Source organism: Crocuta crocuta, unplaced genomic scaffold, assembly GCF_008692635.1.
Source record: "Crocuta crocuta isolate KB4526 unplaced genomic scaffold, BGI_CrCroc_1.0 scaffold92, whole genome shotgun sequence".
NCBI lineage: Eukaryota > Metazoa > Chordata > Mammalia > Carnivora > Hyaenidae > Crocuta > Crocuta crocuta.
Genome location: NW_027528804.1, coordinates 1,111,205 through 1,130,631, shown reverse-complemented (window position 1 = coordinate 1,130,631; position 19,427 = coordinate 1,111,205). Strand labels below are relative to the sequence as shown.

General features: G+C 38.0%; 1 non-coding gene and 1 pseudogene across 1 annotated transcript; one reads left to right on the top strand and one right to left on the bottom strand.

Moving 5' to 3' along the window:
* Window positions 1-291: 291 nt before the first annotated feature.
* On the bottom strand, window positions 292-1,484 carry LOC144224644 (septin-1 pseudogene; annotated as a pseudogene).
* A 16,923-nt stretch (window positions 1,485-18,407) lies between these two features.
* Window positions 18,408-18,514, top strand: LOC144224689 (U6 spliceosomal RNA). The gene has a single exon (XR_013333112.1). It is a non-coding gene; the product is annotated as a U6 spliceosomal RNA (small nuclear RNA).
* The last annotated feature ends 913 nt before the right edge of the window (window positions 18,515-19,427 follow it).

Sequence of the window (19,427 nt, the reverse complement as noted above, 5' to 3'; positions counted from 1 at the left end):
AGAGTCATAGAATAAATATAGTTCTGTGATTTTCTTTTTCAATATATCTTAGAACTATATACCTTAGAACTAGTGTGAGGGAGGAATAACTAGCCCCTGAAGGGGCTAGAGTGGGGTGGGGAGGTGGGGGAGGTGTCTTTTTTTTTCACCCCCAGGGGAACTTTTTTTTTTTGAAATCATGGATCTATTTCTTTTTTTTCTTTTTCTNCGGAGCTACAAACTCAGTGTGCAGGAATCTGTTAGGGAGAGAACCCCGCGCCAGGGCCGCCTTCTCAGGCTGCGGCTCCGGGATTAAGCACCCGGAAGCCAGGGGCTCGGGAATTGGACAGAAGAAGGACTGAAGGCGGCGCCGAGATAAAGCAGGGCCGGAGGGGCCTCAGAGAGCGTCCACTGCTCGCCCTGAGTCTGGCTCTGTTGCGTCTGGGCCCGCATCTCCCGCATCCCTTGCACGCGGCGAAGCTCTTGTCTTTCTCGCGGATCAGCTCCTCGGTCTCGGCAGAGGCAGCACTGGCAGCGGGATCTCTGGAGCGCTCTGGCGGGAGAGCTGACTGCGGCGGCTCGGCCACGCGCCCCAGGCCGGGCGGGCTGTGCCGGCGGCTGGCCCTGTAGAATATCCTGGGTCACCTCCTTCACGTGCCGCAGGTGTGTCTGCACCAGCATCCGTCGCAGGTTCAGGAAATGGCAGTGATGTGGGTTCTCCACCTCCACAGTACCCCAGGAGTAGCGGCGCCCCCTCCCGGGACGGGTCCCGCCGTCCCTCAGGACCTCGCAGGAACCGACGACTGCGAAAGGGGTGCTTTCCTTCATCTCTGCATCCTGCGTCTTGAAGTCCTCATCTTCATCCGAGTCACAGTCAGGAACCTGGTAGATGTTGATCTCCTCCTTCAGCTGGACCCGGATCCTCTGCTTGAGGGCCTGGGTTCCCTTAGGCATTAGGGCATCTGCTTTGCCAATGACGGGGAGGATGTTGGCCTTTTCGTGCACCGCCCGGAGAAAGGCCACATGTAGGGGCCCGAGCCCTGGGCCAAAGGGTGAGATGAAGTAGAGGCAACAGTGGACACGGGGGTCCTGAATGTCCTTCCGGTTCAGGCCACTCTCATCCCCAAGATACTGCTCAAATTGCTCCTCAATAAAGCCCACCACAGGCAGCCGGCATGCTGAGCAATCCACTGAGTCCCCAAAGCCAGGTGTGTCCACCAGGGTCAGCTTCACTTTTATACCCCCCTCCTCGACCTCCACGCCCCGGCGCTCAATGGCAGCATTTGTGTCAGCGTTTGTGTCAAGCGAGCACTGGCCTCTGGCAGTTGCCGGTCCTCATAGAGATTGGTGAGAAACAGGCTGTTGATGAGCGTGGATTTTCCCAGGCCTGACTCCCCTGCTACCATGAATGTGAAGTCAAAGCGCTTCTTGACCGACTTGCGGTGCAGCTGATTGGGGAGGGCGGCGAAACCCACAGACTCCTTGTCCATGGCCCTGCTATCTGTCGCTGCTCCTGCTGTCTCTCCCCACTTCCTCTGGTGAGGCAGGAAGCTGAGTGTGGCAAATAAGGGGGCGGGCAATGTAGGAAGCTGAGATGCTCGGACAGCTTATACAGTTGATCCTTAAAAGGGCTTCGAGGCTTTGGACACTTCCGCCAGAGATACCTTCCTTTAGAATCCTGGCCAAGGATTCCTATGTCATAGACAAGGGAACAGAGGTTTGGGGAGATTAAACAGCTTGATCCTATTAGGTAGTAGTTTCCATTACATGATAGGTTCCTTGAAAACAGCATGATCTTTCTGTTTTATGTGGAGTATTTATAGCTGGCTTATTCCAGAAGTTTGATGCTTTCCTTCTATTCCCATTCTTGCAACTGGATCCTTATTTATCTCTGTGTGCCTGTGTCTCAACCTATCTGATACCTCTAATTTGAGTCATGCTTTAGTTTCACTTGCCTCATCTAAGGGTAGTGCATTCCCCACCTGAAGGAAGCCGAGCACTTTCTATCTGCTGCCTGCCTGCCTATGGAATTCCCCGTCTTCCCAAACCTGCTGATGCTATACTTTACAGGCTTCACATTGACTCGTGCTATGGTGCTCATTGTCTTTCTTGCCATCTACCGTGTGGCTAGGCGGGGCTTCCTGCCAGTACCTGCAGCTGACACTCTTTTCCTCACCTCTCTTCCGGCCCCTGTATGTGCCCTCCATCACAGGTGGCTCCATCCCAGGTCCCTGAAAGCATGCTTGATCTTGCCGAGCCAACCCCCTGCCTACCTTACATTGAGATGAAATGCAACATGCCATTGCTTTAGGAGAATACAGTGAAACCTTGGACTATGAGTAACTTGTTCTGCGAATGTTCCACAAGCCAAGCAAACATTTCTAATAAATTTTAACTTGATAAACGAGTGATGTCTCACAATATGAGTAGTATGTGACGCTGGACATCACATGATTGCAACTGAGCCAGTGTTTCTTTTGCTCTCTCTCTTGTTGCCGGATTGTGGATGATTATCTCTCATGCTCAGATGCTTGGTCTCAGGCCGGGTGTTTGGCAGAAGTCAGTGATTTTTGAGACCATAGGAAGGTGCCCACAACTGGCCCTAGTGCATTTTTTGTCGCCTCAAAACACCTCCGGACGGTCTTTCATTTTTTCATGCAAGAGGAAGCTTGGGAATGCTTTGCTTCATTCTAGGTCAGGCTGCCTGCAGATATAAACCCTTTCCTCTGCTGCCTTATTGCCAGTTACATTAAATATAGTATAAGACAAGAGTTTATTAATACTGTACTGTAGTCAACATCTGTGTGAGATAGTATATACAATGGCTCCCATGCAGGAAAAGGTTGAAAAGAAAGGTGATAAGAATAAGGAGATGGTTACCATGGAAGTTAAGAAGGAAATCATCAAGAAGTACGAACAAGGTATGCAAGCGGCTAAAATTGCAAGATAAGAAGGCTACATCTGCATCTCATCTGCACAGGAGAAGGAGAAAAGGACAGAGGAATCCCTCACTTCAAATGAGATTACATAGATGTGTAAAATATGGGAAACAGTGAAAAATGTTGTAGAAAAGCACTACCCAAATAAAGCTATAGCAATGCGAGTGATGAATCTGTGTAAGAGCAATTCAATGTCACATTTCCACAATATCCTCAAAAGGAGGCAAAAGCAGGTGTCATTGGATAGGTTCCTTGTTAAAGTTGCACAAAAAGAAAAAGATTCGGTAGAGCCAATAAATAACAGTGATTCCATTAGTGATAGTGAACACTGTCCTACATAGTAACCCTCTTCTCTCTTGTCTCCCTCACACTATCCATGAGGGTTTTCAAAGGTAAGTGCGGGGTGGTTTGTTTATTTTTCTTTATATTTTGTATTTTCTTTATTATTTAGTATTATATTACCCTATCGTAATCATTTTTATATGACTTCTTTTGGGTCATGGAACAAATGATCTGAGTTTCCATTATTTCTCAGGGGGAAATTCACTTTGATATACAAGTGCTTTGGATTTCAAGCCATGTTTCTAGAACGAATTATGTATGCTCGCAAACCAAGGTTTTACTGTATGAGCTTCATACTTAACATAAGATGAGATTACAGTATATTCCTTTGAGAGAAAAACAAATCTACAATCAAGGTTGTGGAGTAAAGAAGAGCAGATGGAGTGAACCAATGGCTTACATTTTTATTTCTCATTTATTTAACATTTATGAAATAGTTATTCTGTTTAGGCTAATCAGCAACATTTTCTCTGCCCATCTTGAGCTTCTTGGTTTCTTTTATGAAAATAGTATTTTTTTGTTTGTCTGTTTTAAGAATTAATCATCTAGAGATTGAAGGATTTTTTTCATAAACCTTTGGAATTCTTACTCATGAGGCTCTTCTATTTTAGTAAATAGTCTTTCTTAACTTCTCAGCAACCTGTCTGATTTCTCGCATTTCTTTTCCCCTAATACTATGCTTTTTTAGTGACTCAGAATAGATACATGGGAATCATTATGTATCCTTATCCTTTCTCCTCAGTTGATGCTGCTTGTGTCTTGGTCATAGGCTCAGCTCAGACCTACATCTTTGTTGGGATGCTTGGGTGGCTCAGTTGGTTGAGCGTCCAACTCTTGATTTTGGCTCAGGTCATTATCTTCTGGTCATAAGATTGAGCCCCGTGTAGGGCTCTGCACCGGGTGTGAAGCCTGCTTAGGATTCTCTCCCTCCCTCTGCCCCTCCCCCATGTGGGTACACACACACACTCTCTCTCTCAAAAACAAAAAAAAGGAACTACATCTTTGTTTATCTTCCAAACTCAGTGTGCCCTTTCCTTCACTACTTCCCACCCCCATGTGTGATACCCTTTTCCTGTAAGCATTATTATTCCCACACTCAAAATTTAAAATGCTTCCTATTGTCCACTGGAGGTGGCTTAAAGAGGTAAGAATTGCCTACTTTTCTCTCCCATGTATCCATCCCCAGATTACCATGGCTGTTCCAGATTTGATCAGACAAACTTTACAGGACACTTCATTTACAAGACAAAGAACTATTCCTAGTAATGAATCAGAGCCCCTAATTTCAAACATTTATCTAGTTTTCTCAGGGAGTTGATCTTCAAAACACTCCATAATCTAACCCCGTTTTCCTGTCCAATCTTAGTCTTTCTATTCCCCAATAAGAACCTTTTTACTATCCTGTAAATATGCAGTGCGTCTTTCTGCGGTCAAGCCATTGATCAAGTTCTACTCACCTTTGCAGTGCTTTCCCCTGATGAACGGGAAGGTGATTGGCTGTAACATGAGTCATCCTTGGCCTTCACTAGCACACTTCTGTGGGACTTGCAAAAAGGTGTCCTTTTAGGATGGATCAGTTGCATAAAGGCACAGCTTTCCTCAAAGTATTTCATTTCCCTACTGAGATGCTTGGCTGGATCAGCTGGTATGGGTTAGATTTTGGCCCCCCACCCCCTCCATCCCTCAGCTAGGGACCTTTGTGCACCGTATAAATTGCACAATACAGCAGCCCTGTTCAAGGCATCATCCCTTGGCTAATTTGGTTGTCCTGATTGGCAAGGAGAATGTATTTTTTTCTCCTCCAATATTCCCTTACCCTATTGACACCCAATGCAAGATTAATGGCCCTGCTGGTAACTTATTTCCTGCCCTCAAAATGGATTCTACTGAATAACACATAACACAACCTCTATTACAAAATGTATATCTTGGTATATTCTGTTTCGGTTTGAGTGTTTCTTAGGTTGGATTTATCTTTCTTGATTAGGAAGTTCCTTAAGGTAGAGAATATTACTTAGATCATTTCTCTAGTCAATAAACTACTCAACACAAAAGCAAACATATATTTTTTTATTAAATCCAAGTTGCCATTAATTATAAGATACATCATTATTCTACTTGCCACTAAAAAAGAAAACATGAAAATTGAACAGTGATTTAAATTCTTATTTTAGGGGCACCTTGGGTGGCTCAGTTGGTTGGCCGTCTGACTTTGGCTCAAGTCATGATCTCGCAGTTCGTGAGTTCAATTCCCTTATGGGGCTCTGTGCTGACAGCTCAAAGTCTGGAGCCTCCTTCAGATTTTGTGTCTTCCTCTCTCTCTGACCCTCCCCAACTCTCTCTCTCTCTCTCTCTCTCTCAAAAATAAATAAGCATTAAAAATTTTCTTTAATAAATTTCTATTTTAAATTTATTGAAAGTAATTTTTAAATGTATTTTAAACCATTTGGTTATACAGCACCCTCATACATATATAAAATGGAATATATAAGGTAAATATGTTTAGTTAAGATATTCTTAAAGCTTCACAGATTCTGACTATTTTGAATCATTTATGGACTCACTTGTTGAGGCCTGTGCTTTCCCACCATGTGGTTCTCTGTGCTTTTGAGAGCAATGTTGATGTAGCCATCTTTTAAGAGCACTTCACTGTTTGGAAGGTTTTCTTTCAAGCTGCACAAATGCATCTTGCAAGTTTTGATGCTATATATGTCATAATATTACCCAAGAAAGCCAATAAAATTCAATGACTAAGTCTTATATTAATTCCTCAAAACTTGTTACAGAACTTTTATTTATTTTTTTTTTAAGTTTTATTATTTACTTTGAGAGAGAGAGAGAGAGAGAATCCCAAGCAGGGATGTGGGGCTCAAACTCATGGATCCATGAGACCATGACCTGAGCTGAAAACCAAGAGTCAGACACTTAACCAACTGAGCCACAAAAGCGCCCCAGAACTTTTTCAAGAAAATGTAAAGGGATTGTAATTTTCCAGTTATGTCACCAGAATATCAACCAAGTTTGTATATGAATAGGTAGTGACACATCTTTATGAACACCAGGCTGCCAGCAGCATGAAGATACCATTGCTTCTAACACTCATCACTATTTTAGAGGTTTTTAAAAAGAGAAAACTGTGTTTTAGTATAGATGAAATACAGGAGTAATTGTTCAGTTAACTTACCTCAGTGGAATAAAATTGAATATAATATTTTTAATGAGAAAAGTCAAGTGTATGTGGCCACTCTGTTATGTAGAGAAATTATTAAACATGTATTATAAGGACTGTGATCCACGTCTTGCCATTAAATCATTTACAACATTTTAATTGTACCTATCTGGATTTTTAGTGTTATTGTTTAAAAAATGAGGGCATTGACCTAAATGATCTCTAGAAGTTCTCCAACACTAATAGTTATGGCACCTGAAAGAGATGAGATTGAAATTTTAAATCACTAGCCCAGATTCTTGTCCAAAAAAATTCCCTTGGACTACAATTCTGGCCAAGAGATGTGAATTTGTCTGACGAAATCTGGAATAAACTATGTGTGATGAAGCCTGGACTCACTGGGGATGATAGTATGCAATCCTTATCCATTTGAGGAGAAATTGCCCCTATGGAAACTCTCCTCGTACAGATGGTGAGGGTGGGGAGGAGGAAGTAATCAAGAAGATTAACCTGAGAGTTCATTTGTATGGAAAGTACTAGACCTTTGAAGATCTCATCCCCACCCCCCCCAATATTGACAAAGGACCAGAGGCATTCTGCTGGAAGGAAATTAGATTGCAAAATGGTTAATCCTCCCCAAATGGAAATCTGGTCAAGAATTTATGCATGGAGCCTGAAACACACACAGCAGAGCCAAGTGACTCAGTCAATTTAGAAAAGATCACATTTTAATTAAATGCAATGGGAGAGAGAAAAGCGCACATGTTGTATGGCTTCAATATAGCAGATGAGAAATAGATCTTAAGCACCCAGAAAACCTTTGATAAGTGGTAGCTACTATAATACACACACACACACACACACACACACACACTTGAAATATTTGGACCCAGCATAGGAATAGTGGAGGGGAGGAAAAGGAGGTGGACACATAGGTCTTGATTGCTAAGCATTGTGATAAGCAGTTTCTAGTCCAAAAAAGAAAAGTAAAAATGTTAAGAAGTATATAGCAAAATTTCTCTCTCAAGATCATGGGCCTAGTTCAACTCATACGGTCATATACGGCACACATTATGTCAAATTACCCATTAAGCAATTTTTAAGACATGAATAATTTGACATCAGATGGTTGGGCAGAAAAGTATGGCCATGGCCCTCTTGTCTGAGGCACAAACTGGTCTGTAGGGGTAGATATTACTTCCCTCAAACAGTAGTCATTTCCTCTCCTTTATTAAGCTACTTCTATGCAGAGAGCTTCAGTTTTCTTTGGATGATTATAAATTGAGGAAGAAAAAGTTACTTTTGAAACTACTGCTTAGCCTCAGACTTTGGATAGTACCTGAAAGTAATAGTAATAGTTTTTGCCACTGATCTTATAGGCATTATCACTAAAAAATCTGTTATTTAACCAAAGTCTTAAAGCAACTGAAATCTAGTAGTTTGAGAGCATCATAGACCCTGAACTTGCTACATTTCTCTCTGTCTTATGGCAGGTTCTTTGGTATCAAGAGAAAATTGCATTTGAGGTAATTCCTTTTCCCCATTGACTCATTTGTGGTTCTCATTTCAGTTTAAATGTCTTTGTTTTCAGGCTATTGAAGACTTGAGATGCCATTTATAATATATTTACTAGAAGAGTTCTGAAAAACAAGTCATTAGTCAGAGACCTTGATATGATTCTCTTAATCAAAGATTTATTGGAACAGTTTAGAAAATAGTCATATACGTGTTCTCCCTACCTGAAAGATGGGAGGCATAAGCAGTGCTCTGTGGAAGATTTATGCCGTATTGCTCTATGCCATCTTGCATTTGATTAACTTTTATCAACCAGAGCAAAAAAAATCTTTCCCAATGCATCATTTATATGAACTTTATAAATGACCCATCTTTCTATTGCCAGCATAATTCATGAGCTAGCCATTTAAAAAGCCTCCAAGGGATAAGCAATTAACACAGGAGATGTTTGTGTATTACTTCTGCAACAATTTGATTTGGAAAAACTTGAGTGTATTACTCTCCAATCTGAAACTATAAAGGATTAACGTCAAGTTTTCCAGGTTTTTTAAAAAGTAGGCTCAATACCCAACATGGGGCTTGAACTCATGGCCCCAGGACCAAACAAGAGTCACATGCTCTGCCAAATGAGGCAGCTAGGACCCTGGATTAAGATTTAAGTGTGTCTGAGAACAGGTAGGAAAACGCAGTCTTCCCAACCTATGGCCTTATTTCTGCTACAAATTTTTCCTGATAAGAGTATACCTTGTCAAAGGTGGAAAAAAACAATTAGCTTACGAGATATAAAATGTGAGTCCTTGAGGATCTGAAAGACAGTATATAGGTTCACTCTCTCTATCTTTGTGTAGAGTACATTTTCTCAACCTGAGATTTCAAACAAATAAGACAGTGGCATTTTTAAATCTGAATGATAAAACCTAGGTAAACTGTTCTGAGTGTTCAATGATGACACTGTGAATCGATTTTTAATTCAATCAAGGAAAACACTCTTTAATAAATTAAAAGATCCTCTTGGTGAATGCAAAAAGATGTTAAGTCTCTTGGGAATATAAATACCTATTTAATCCTGTTGTCATTTTACTTCATTAGCTATAGCTTCTTAATGAAAAATTATGAACATAGACATTTCTTTTGTACTTACGTAATGGAAAAGAGCAATTAAGGTAAAGGACTTAAGAAACCGTTCAGAGTAGAGGTGGTTTCCAAAAACGGTTTTGACTCTCCTCAGTTGATTGATTGGCATTTTCAATGTCCTTGACATTTCTGAGGCCACAGATCTTTTTACATGCTTATTTTTAAAAAAAGGTCTAATATTTCTACTACGTTCTCCTTCAGACTTATTGTCTAATTTTCTCTTCTTTCTGACGCAGGAGGCTGGCCTTTATGAACTCCTTTTTCCCCGGCTTCTTTTAGGTTTGGCCAGTGAGAAATCTCCATGGAAGGTTAGAGATTGGGAGGAGAAAAAGGATGGCTGTTCGTGCTCCTGGTCTTTCCTGGACAGGAAGTGGCTGTGTTCTACGTCTACAGATGTAGATGGGCTTTTCTTCTATGGCTATAGCTCTTGCTGTAGAGGTCTTACCCCATAGCTCTAGAGGTGCCACGAGATTCCCACTATGGCAGTCACCACATCTTATTGGTTTTCTTGACCTTGTATACATCTCTGTGAATGTTCTGTTTATTAGACTCTCTAATGAAATTCTTTTAGCTCTGTAAACTTAGTGCTGTCTGCATTATGTTGGGACCACAACATACATACTTGGCAGTTTACCCAGATAGACGTGCAGCCCACTAATATATAACACAGACACAATCAAAGTGAAAAGAGCATTTACATAGAAGGAAAAATAGCACTGGAAATCAGTTCCAAGATTCCTTCCTAGCCCTGCCGATAACCAGCGATGGTACCTTGGGAGTGTCATTTAACTTTTATGAGTCACTTTCCTTATTTGTAAAAGAAGGGAGTAGGCCAGTTTAATGTTCAACTTTCAATAATCTAAATTTGTATAGTGATGTTAAAAATGAATCTTTCATCAAAAGCCATAAAAAGCAAGGATTATTGTGTTCTTTACAATGTTTAGCTCAGAACCTTAAGTACATGGACACTAAGGCTTGATGAAAAATATTATTATTCTGAATATTCTGAGTATATTGAGTTACTTGGAAACAGTTTGATCCCTTCAAGTTTTTTTTCTTAAGCTTTTAAGCTATGCTATGCAAAGCTTTAAAGCAAAACTCTGAAGGATCAAACAGGCTAATATATTTGTGACTTAACTGCATCCCAGAATAGAGCTCAAGGATATCTATAGCAACACAAATATATCAGCCACCCAGAAAGGTAAAATTCACAACGTCTTATATCTAATACAAATGTTCCTGATATGCAAAGAAACAGGAAAATGCAACCTATATGTGGAGAAAAAAAGAATCAGTAGTAACTGACCCAGAAAGGATACAGATGATAGAATTAGATGAAAAAGTATGAGAGCTGTTATGATAACTGTATTGTATATGTTCAAGATGCTAGTAGGAAGATTAAACATATTAAATAAAGAAATGGAAGATAAAATTCCCAAGTCAAAATTTAGAGTTGTAAAGCTCAAATAGATGAAATTATGCCCAAGATGAAGAATACAATTGAGATTTTTATAGTTTTGGTAGTTAGGATCTATACAGTTGTCATAAACCCTGCATTAGTAAATACTTAGCAATTGTTCCTAAGGAAAGCATGGGATTAGGGTCATATGAGACTTTGGTCATAAAATTTTCATCAACCAATCACACTGAGTTCAAGGCCAACAGCACGATATGTCATGCCTGCAAGAAGCTCATCGATCACAGATTTACTCTGTAAGGCACATCACAACCATTTTGTGCTTGGGAACACAGGACAGCATTTCAGTACTATTCTTGGGTGCATTTGAATTCAGTACTATTCTTTGGGTGCATCACCAAAAAGGGAGAAAATGTAGGAAGTGTGGCATTAAATGAAATGGGAATAAAAACGTGTTTACAGTATGAAAGCAGAAACACAAAGGCAGCATTTTGCATCATTCCAGCTCAGTGTGAATGTGTACATTGCTAAACCAAAGTTTATTTGGTGTCTGCTTGTATCCAAGAATGACCATGAAAGTGCAATGAGAATTGATTTTGATGTTACAAATAAATTTTAGTGACTAATGAACTTGCAAATACAGAATCCATGGATGATGAGAATGGACTCTATTAAATAAAGATTCAGCTTTACTGAGGAAAAGATTAGTAAACTTGAAGAAACAGAAGTAGAAGCTATCTAAAATAAAGCAAATAAGATGAATAACTTCAAGTAGAGTAATAAACATGTAATTGGAATTCTCAAAAGTAAGAAGCAGAAAAAGTAATTGAGAAAAAAATTGCTGGAAACTTACATATTTGATGAAAACTATATGTACTTGAAGCTAAAAAAAAAAAGACAAAGATAAAGACAAATAAACAAAACCCCAAAGCCGTGAAAAAAAAAGCCCACACCAAATCCCAAAACAAAAAATATGGATAAAAGTCACTAGGGCACATAATATTCAGATTGCTCAAAAGCAGTGATAAACATAAAATCTTAAATGCAGCCAGAAGGGTGAGCATCATATTAAACTATGTACAGAGGAAAAACCAAGCATGACAGTCAATTTCTCATCAGAATCAAATCAAACCAGATGACAGTGGAACAAGATCTTTAAAGTGATGAAAGAAAAAACCAATAACCTGGAATTTTATACCCAGAAACAACCTCTCTCAAAAATGAAGGTAAAATAAAGACATTTTAGACGTACAAATGTTGAAAGAATTCACCTCTGGCAGTCATACATTAAAATCAAAGTAGATTTCAGAGAAAATGACATGACCTGTCATAAAGAAGCCCATTTCAAGAAGAAAGAGAAGTCCATTTTATAACGATAAAGGAGTCAATTCAACAAGAAGACCTTGCAATCTTAAGTGTTTATACATCTAATAAAAGAGTTTTACAATTTATCAAGCAGTATCTGGGAGAATTCCAAATAGAAATAACAGACACATTCACAATGATACTCCGAGATTTCTATATCCTTCTTCCAATAATTGACAGACATCAGTAGACATAAAATCAGTAAAGATGTGGGAGACTTAAATAACACTGTCAACCTACTTGGCCTAACTGATATTTATAGAACATTCCACTCAACAATGACAAAATATATATTCTTTTCAAGTGTACGGGGGATAATATTTACTATGATAGGTCATATTTGGGTCATAAAAAAGTCTTAATGAAGTTAAAAGGATTCAAGTCACACAAAGTATCTTGACTAAGTCTCCTTCCAACTTTCAGTCCACTGATAAATTCTTGAGAAATGCAGAGCATGACATTTTTCAGGGAACTCAGGGCTGCCTTATCATTGATGTTTCATTAAAGACTAAAAGCGATCATATCTTAACAGTAGCAAGCCCTCCAAAGTCCTGGAGATGTTGCTTTTCACATGTACAAATTCTTTAGAGACTTACACTCACTATCCTTCACCCTCACTAACTAAAAGTATATAAGTCACTCGTCGCAATTCCAGTGTGGCCCTTTTTGCCCACAGGTCTTTTGACTGTGCTATAATACAGAAAAAGAAAAAAAAGAAATCAGTAATAGAAAGATAGCACCCCCCCATATAAAGTGGAAATTAGAGCATTTTGAGTGAAATGAAATGAAAATTAAAACACAGGATATTAATATATTACAATGCTACATTATCCAGTAGGAAATTTATAAAACAGAATGCCTATATGTAAAAAAAAGGTCTCAAATAAACTTGTTTCCATCTTAAGAAAGTATTAAGGAAAGAGCAAAGGAAACCCAAAGTAAGTGGAAGAAAGGAAATAATAAAAATCACAGTAGAAACCAATGAAATAGAAAATAGACAACAGAGAAAATCAATGGAATAAAAATCTGTCTCTGGCTCTTTGAGAATATCCATAAAATTGATATATCTGTAGCCAAATTAATCAGGCAAATGAAAAAAACAAAGAATATGAGAGTCACCAATATCATTAGTGAGAGAGGTGACATCATGAAGGTTTTACAGATACTCGGTAGATGATAGGGAATCAAATGCATAACTTTATGTCAATAAATCTACAACTATATAGAATGGATAAATTCCTTAAAATATATGAACTACCAAGGCTTGCCAAAAAATAAATATGTAATACAAATGTGCCTATGTGTTTTTAATAATTTTAAATTTAAGTTAAAAACTTTTACATAAATAAAATCCCAGACCAAGAGTTTTCATTGATGAACTCTACTAAACATTTAAGGAAGAAATAATGCCAATTATATACACCTTCTGCTAGAAAATTAAAGAGGAAATAATTTTCTAACTCATTCTGTGGAGCCTGAAGTATTTTGATATTTGGGCCAGAAAAATGCATTGCAGGAAGAGTAAAACACAATATTCCAAAAGATGCAAATATTCTTAACGAAAGTTCAGTAAATCAAATTCAACAAGATTTGAAAGTGACAGATAATACATTATAATTAGGGAAAGTTTATCCCAGAAATGCAAGGTTAGCTCAATATTTGAAAATCAATGCAACTCACCATACTAACACACACACACACACATGCACACACACACACCAAGAACTCAGTAGATTCAGGGAAAGCAGTTGTTAGAATCCACAATCTCACCAACTTAATAATATAAGGGCAATTCCTCCATTTTATAAAGGATAGCTTAAGAAAAATCTGTATCTAACATCATACTCATGAGCAGAAGACTGCTGCTGAGTATTTCTTTTTAAGAATGTCTGTTCTCATTTCTTTTACATAACATTGCACTGGAGGTTTAAGCCAATAAGGCAAGTAAAAGAAATGAAAGACATTCATATTAGATTTGAAGAAACAAAATTAGCTTTTGTCACAGACTTCATAATCCTCAATGTAGAAAATCTACATTGGAATCTACAAAATATCTACTAATGCCAAAAATAAATTAATTTTCCATGATACAAGCTGAATATTCAAAAGCCAATTGTGTTTCCATATACATTAGTTATGAACAATCAGAAATTAGAAGCTTAAAACACATCATTTATAGTAGCATTAAAATATGAAGGGGTGCCTAGGTGGTTCAGGAGGTTAAGAATCCAACTCCAACTCAGGTCATGATCTCATGGTTAGTGGGCTCAAGCCCCACATCAAGCTCTGTGCTGACAGCTCAGAGACTGCAGCCTGCTTCAGATTCTGTGTCTCCCTCTCTCTCTGCTCCTCCTCCGCTTGCACTCTGTCTCTCAAAACTGAGTAAATGTTAAAACTTTTAAAAAATATATGAAATACTTAGGCATGAATATGACAAAAGATGTGTAAGCTCTTTATAGCAAAAACTATTTTAAAAATTGAGAGAAATGGATGCAGTCTTAAGTAAAAAGAGAGATGTATTGTGTTCCTGCATCCCAAATATTAAAATGTCAGTCCCCCTAAAAGCAATCAATAGATTCAATGCAATCACAATCAAAATATCAGAACAATATTTATATAATACCCATCTAGAAGCTGATTCTAAAATTCACACAGAAATGCAAAGAACTAGAATAGCTGGACAAATTTAAAAAGAATAAAGTTGGAGGACTTACAATTTTGGATTCCAAGACTTATTATAATGCTGCCATAATCAAGACAATGTGCCATTTTTGTGAAGATAGACAAATAGGTCATTGGAACAGAATGGAGAGTCCAGAAATAGACCCACACACATGCACTCAATTGATTTCAACAAGGTACAAAGATATTTCTATGGGGAAAAGTTAGTGTTTTCAACAAATGATTCTGGAACAATTAGATATTCATATGCCAAATAAGAAACAAACCTTCAATTCATCCCTCACGTAAGATATAAAAACTAACTCAAAATGGATCATAAATTTAAATATAAATCCTAAAACTAAAAAGAAATATCTGGTGGAAAACATAGGAGAAAGATCAGTGTGACCATGGGTTTGGCACAGGTTTCTTAGATACAATGCCCAAATCATAATTCTTTAAAAAAAAAAAAACAATAAATCAGACATCATCAAAATTAAGAACTGTTACTTTTAGAAAGACACTTTTAAGTGGATGAAAAAAATAAGTCACAGACTTCAAGACAAGATTTGGAAATCTCCTATGTGATCAAGGATTTGAACCACAATATATTAAGAACACATAAAGCTCACAGTAAGAAATCAAACAAACCAAGAAAGAACTTATGGAAGATTTGAATAGACACTTCAGCCAAGAAGATACATCGGTAGCAAATAAATCTATAAAAATCTGCTCAACATCTGTAATCAGTAGAGAAATACAAAGAAATTAAAGTGATAGTTCCTAAAACTATAAATCTAAAATGTCTAAAACTTGACCATGAGCAGGCCTCACGCATGGATGGAAAATGGTACAGCCACTTTGGAAAACAGTGTGTAGTTTCTTAAAAAGATAAACATATACCTACCATCTGACCCGGCCATTTTATGCCTGTCCATTTTATTCTAAGCACCATGAAAGCATCCACACAAATACTTGAATAAATCTGCTCATAACAGCTTTATTGTAATAGCCTCAATTTGGAAACAATCCAAATGAACACCAGGGGTAAACAAATGACAGTGTAACCATCCGACTGAATACTGCTCAGAATGAAAAAGAATGAACAACAGTATGCGTGAAACTTAAAACAGCCGCTTGGAATAAAATAAGCCAGACAAAAAAGGGTCCATATTGTGTATTCCACTTACACAAAATACTAAAAACACAAAATAATCTGGAGAGACAGAAAGCGAATCAATGGTTGTCTGGTGATACCAAGGGAACAGGAAAGAGATATTACACACGGGCATGAGGAAGCTCTTGAGGGTGACACCTACGCTCACTAATTTTACTGTAGTGAAGGTTTTGTGAGTGTATACATATTTCCAAAGTCATCAGACTGTACACTTTTTAAATATGTGCTGTGTATTCCATGTGAATTATATTGTTGAAAGCCTGTATATGTACATAGATAGGTAGATGAGAAAGAGAGATAAAGAGAGGGAGATAGAGATGCCTAGACACTGAATACATTCTTATCGAAGTAATTCATTTTCATTCCTAAAGTGCCTTTTGTTTAAAAAAAAAAAACTTTCTTAAATCAATCTTTATTTCGATGGTGCTTTTAGTTTTGTAAATTCAGTGTGCAAAGGGCTTCAGAATGATTTGATACTTTATTTATGCCATTGTGTGTAATCCTGATAATAATCCGGCGATTGGGGCATAATTATGCATATTTTACAGATTGGTTGGCTGAGGTATTGAACACAAGTTCTAAGAGGACTGGAAGCCAAGGGTCTCTTGCTCTACAGCACATACTCATTGTATCGCCCCAAGCCCACCTTGGGCATCAGGTGGCTTCATGGCAAGGTGTTTTAGTGTTCACTTTCCCTCAACATCTCTTGCAGCCCAATGAAATGTCCGTTCTTCTTAAAAACCCGTGTAATAAATACAAATGCAACAATGCGCTGCTAGTTTGTCATCTTTGTCCAATGAAAATAGGCCCTACCCTGTTTTTTTGTTTGTTTCTTTGCCAAGGGAACAGACTTCCAGTCTCTGGCGTTTCTGAAACCAGTGGAGTTTTCGTGCTGTGTGAGGTAAGATTTCCATTCTGCGCAGAGGGAAAATGCAGCCACTCTCCCATTGATATCTGCTGGTCATGAGCATGAATGTCCAAAAGGGAACTTGCAGAGGCCTCTAGTGGGTAAAGAAAGTCAGAAGCACTGCCAATCTTTATGGATTTCACTTTTATCAGAAAGTATGTTTTAGCTTTTACCTAGAATGTATGGATATTTATGTATTATATACAAGGACCAGTTTATATGTTATAAAACACGTCAAAATGCATTTCAAATACAAAGATGGAATAAACATTAATTTTTAAATAATGTATTTTATTAATGGTGCCTAAATCAGTATTTTGAAGGCAATGTGAATGAATAGCTTTAACTATTAAAAAATTGGTTTAACTCATTGTGCTATACACAAGTGATTCTTTGGTTTAGTTGATTTAACATTTAAATGATTAGGGGCACCTGCATGGCTTGGTGGGTTATGTCTAGGATTTCGACCCAGGTCATGAACTCACAGTCTGTGAGTTCAAGCCCCAAGTGGAGCTCTCTGCTGACAGCTCAGAGCCTGGAGCCTGGTGCAGATTTTGTGTCACCCTCTCTCTCTGCCCCTCCCCTGCTCTCAAAAATAAATAAGCATTAAAAAAATTAAATTATGAAATGATTAAAATTATTCCATTGGCTTTCGTAGCTAAAAATGGCATCAAAGAAAAAAAATAGAATTGATGTACACTGCTTGTGTTTACTAAATCAATAGCTTCCACTCAGAATTTTCTCTTTCATTTTGTCATGTTTTTGTGAAATTTTGTCATTTTAAAACACTTCTTGTAAATTTCCATCTCCCAGATGCAAATCAATTGTTCTTGCAAGTTAATTGGAAGAAATCTTGCATTTACAATTTTTTTTAACAAATGAATTCAAACCTTTCAAAACTTCATTAACAGCTTTTTAAAGTGTAGATGGCTTTTTTAAAATAAGATGTTCATTATTTTCAACAAAAGAAATATTAATAACTTTAAATATCCATTTCAGGGTAGCTCAGTCGGTTAAGTGTCTGACTTTGGCTCAGGTCATGATCTTACAGGTTCGTGGGTTTGAGCCCCATATCTGGCTCTGTGTTGCCAGCTGGGAGCCTTGGATTCTCTGTCTCCCTCTCTCTGTCCCTCCCCTGCTCGTGCTTGTGGGCACACAGGCTCTCTCTCTCTCTCAAAAAATAAACATTGAAAGAAATTTTAAATATCCATTTCAAATGTTCTCTCTAGAGCCGTTTCCTTTTGTAATACAGTTACTTCCCTATTCCTTGTAAAAATGTCACCTTAACCTTTGAAGGACAGGTTACACGTGTTTGTTGTCAATATCTGCATTACAACACCCTCTCTGTTCACAGAAGGGAAGCAAAGGTAAAATATTCGTAAGCTGTCTTGACGTTCTGTGACTCTGATACGTGTTTTGTCACATGCTGACAAGTAAACCTCTCTGTAGAAGGATTTTCTCAGTCAGGATACATTTCATTACATCTATTGTAAAGATTTTTTTTTTTTTTAAGTTAAAGGTCCCATTGAAAACCAACAAAAAGACAAACACATAAACTTAACTTGATGAGATTATAGTGCTTTGTGCATTTTTGGCTTTCATTTATTTATTGCAATATGTCTTGTCCACCAAGGACGCAGAAGTTGAATTGCAGATGTTTGCCCATTTTTGTGACATTCTCCTAGATTTCTTCTTAGAACACCAAAGTGCTGACTATAGCAAGGGTTAACTCATATAGTATTTTTTTGTTGTTCCACAAATTATGATGTTATAACACATTTGCTATTGAGAAAATGTCGTCTGGGCTCACTTCGGCAGCATGTATACGAAAATTGGAATGATACAGAGAAGATTAGCATGGCCCCTGTGCAAGGAGGACACGAAAATTCGAGAAAATATCCTCTGCAGTACATCTGTCCTTTAATGGCTCACAAATCATAGTTTTGTGTGTATTTTGTTATGGAAAGAGAATCTAGCAAATACAATAAGCCAAGCATAGTCGAAACATCTGTTTCTTTACATCTTTAACAATCTTTCTCTGTATCTTCAAACAGTATGTGCTAACAGTGGAATGAACATTGATATATCAGCACATTGATTTATTTATATTGTTTTGGTAATTTTTGCCACAAGCAGAAAGACGTTCCTCAAAGATATAATGACTTTCGTGCTTTGCTAATAAGCAAGAAAACCCAAAATATACATTTAAAACTTTTTTGTTATTGTTAAATGGATATTTATACATTACTGGATTGGGTACTGGTGACACTGCCTACCCGCGATGTCACTCATACTAAATGTACTATTGTTATTTTTTAAAATAAAACTAAAGATAAATAAAATCCTAATATTTTCATTTTGCACCTCAAGCATCATTTTGTGTACCACATCAGTTGTGTATACATCACTCTTTTCCTGTTATTATTTTTATTTTTGAGAAAGAGAGAGAAAGCTCAAGAGGGGGAGGGGCAGAAGGAGGGGACACAGAGGAACCGATGTGGACTCTGTACCAACAGCAGCGAGCCAATGCGAGCCCTGAACTCATGAACCAGGAGATCATGACCTGAGCCGAAGTGAGATGTTCAACCGACTGAGCCACCTGGGCGCCCCTAGTATGTATACATCACTTTGGAGACTGCTGTTGTTAAGTAAACTGTTGTGTGAGTAAGACAGGAGTAAAAAACAATCAGGATTTCTGGCCTTTGAAATGAATGAATGCATCTTAAATGCTAAAATACAAAGAAATACTGCACTCCGACAAGTAAGAAACATGTTGAGATAATGAAGGGCAATTTGTGCCTCTGTGGTAGACAATAGAGTAT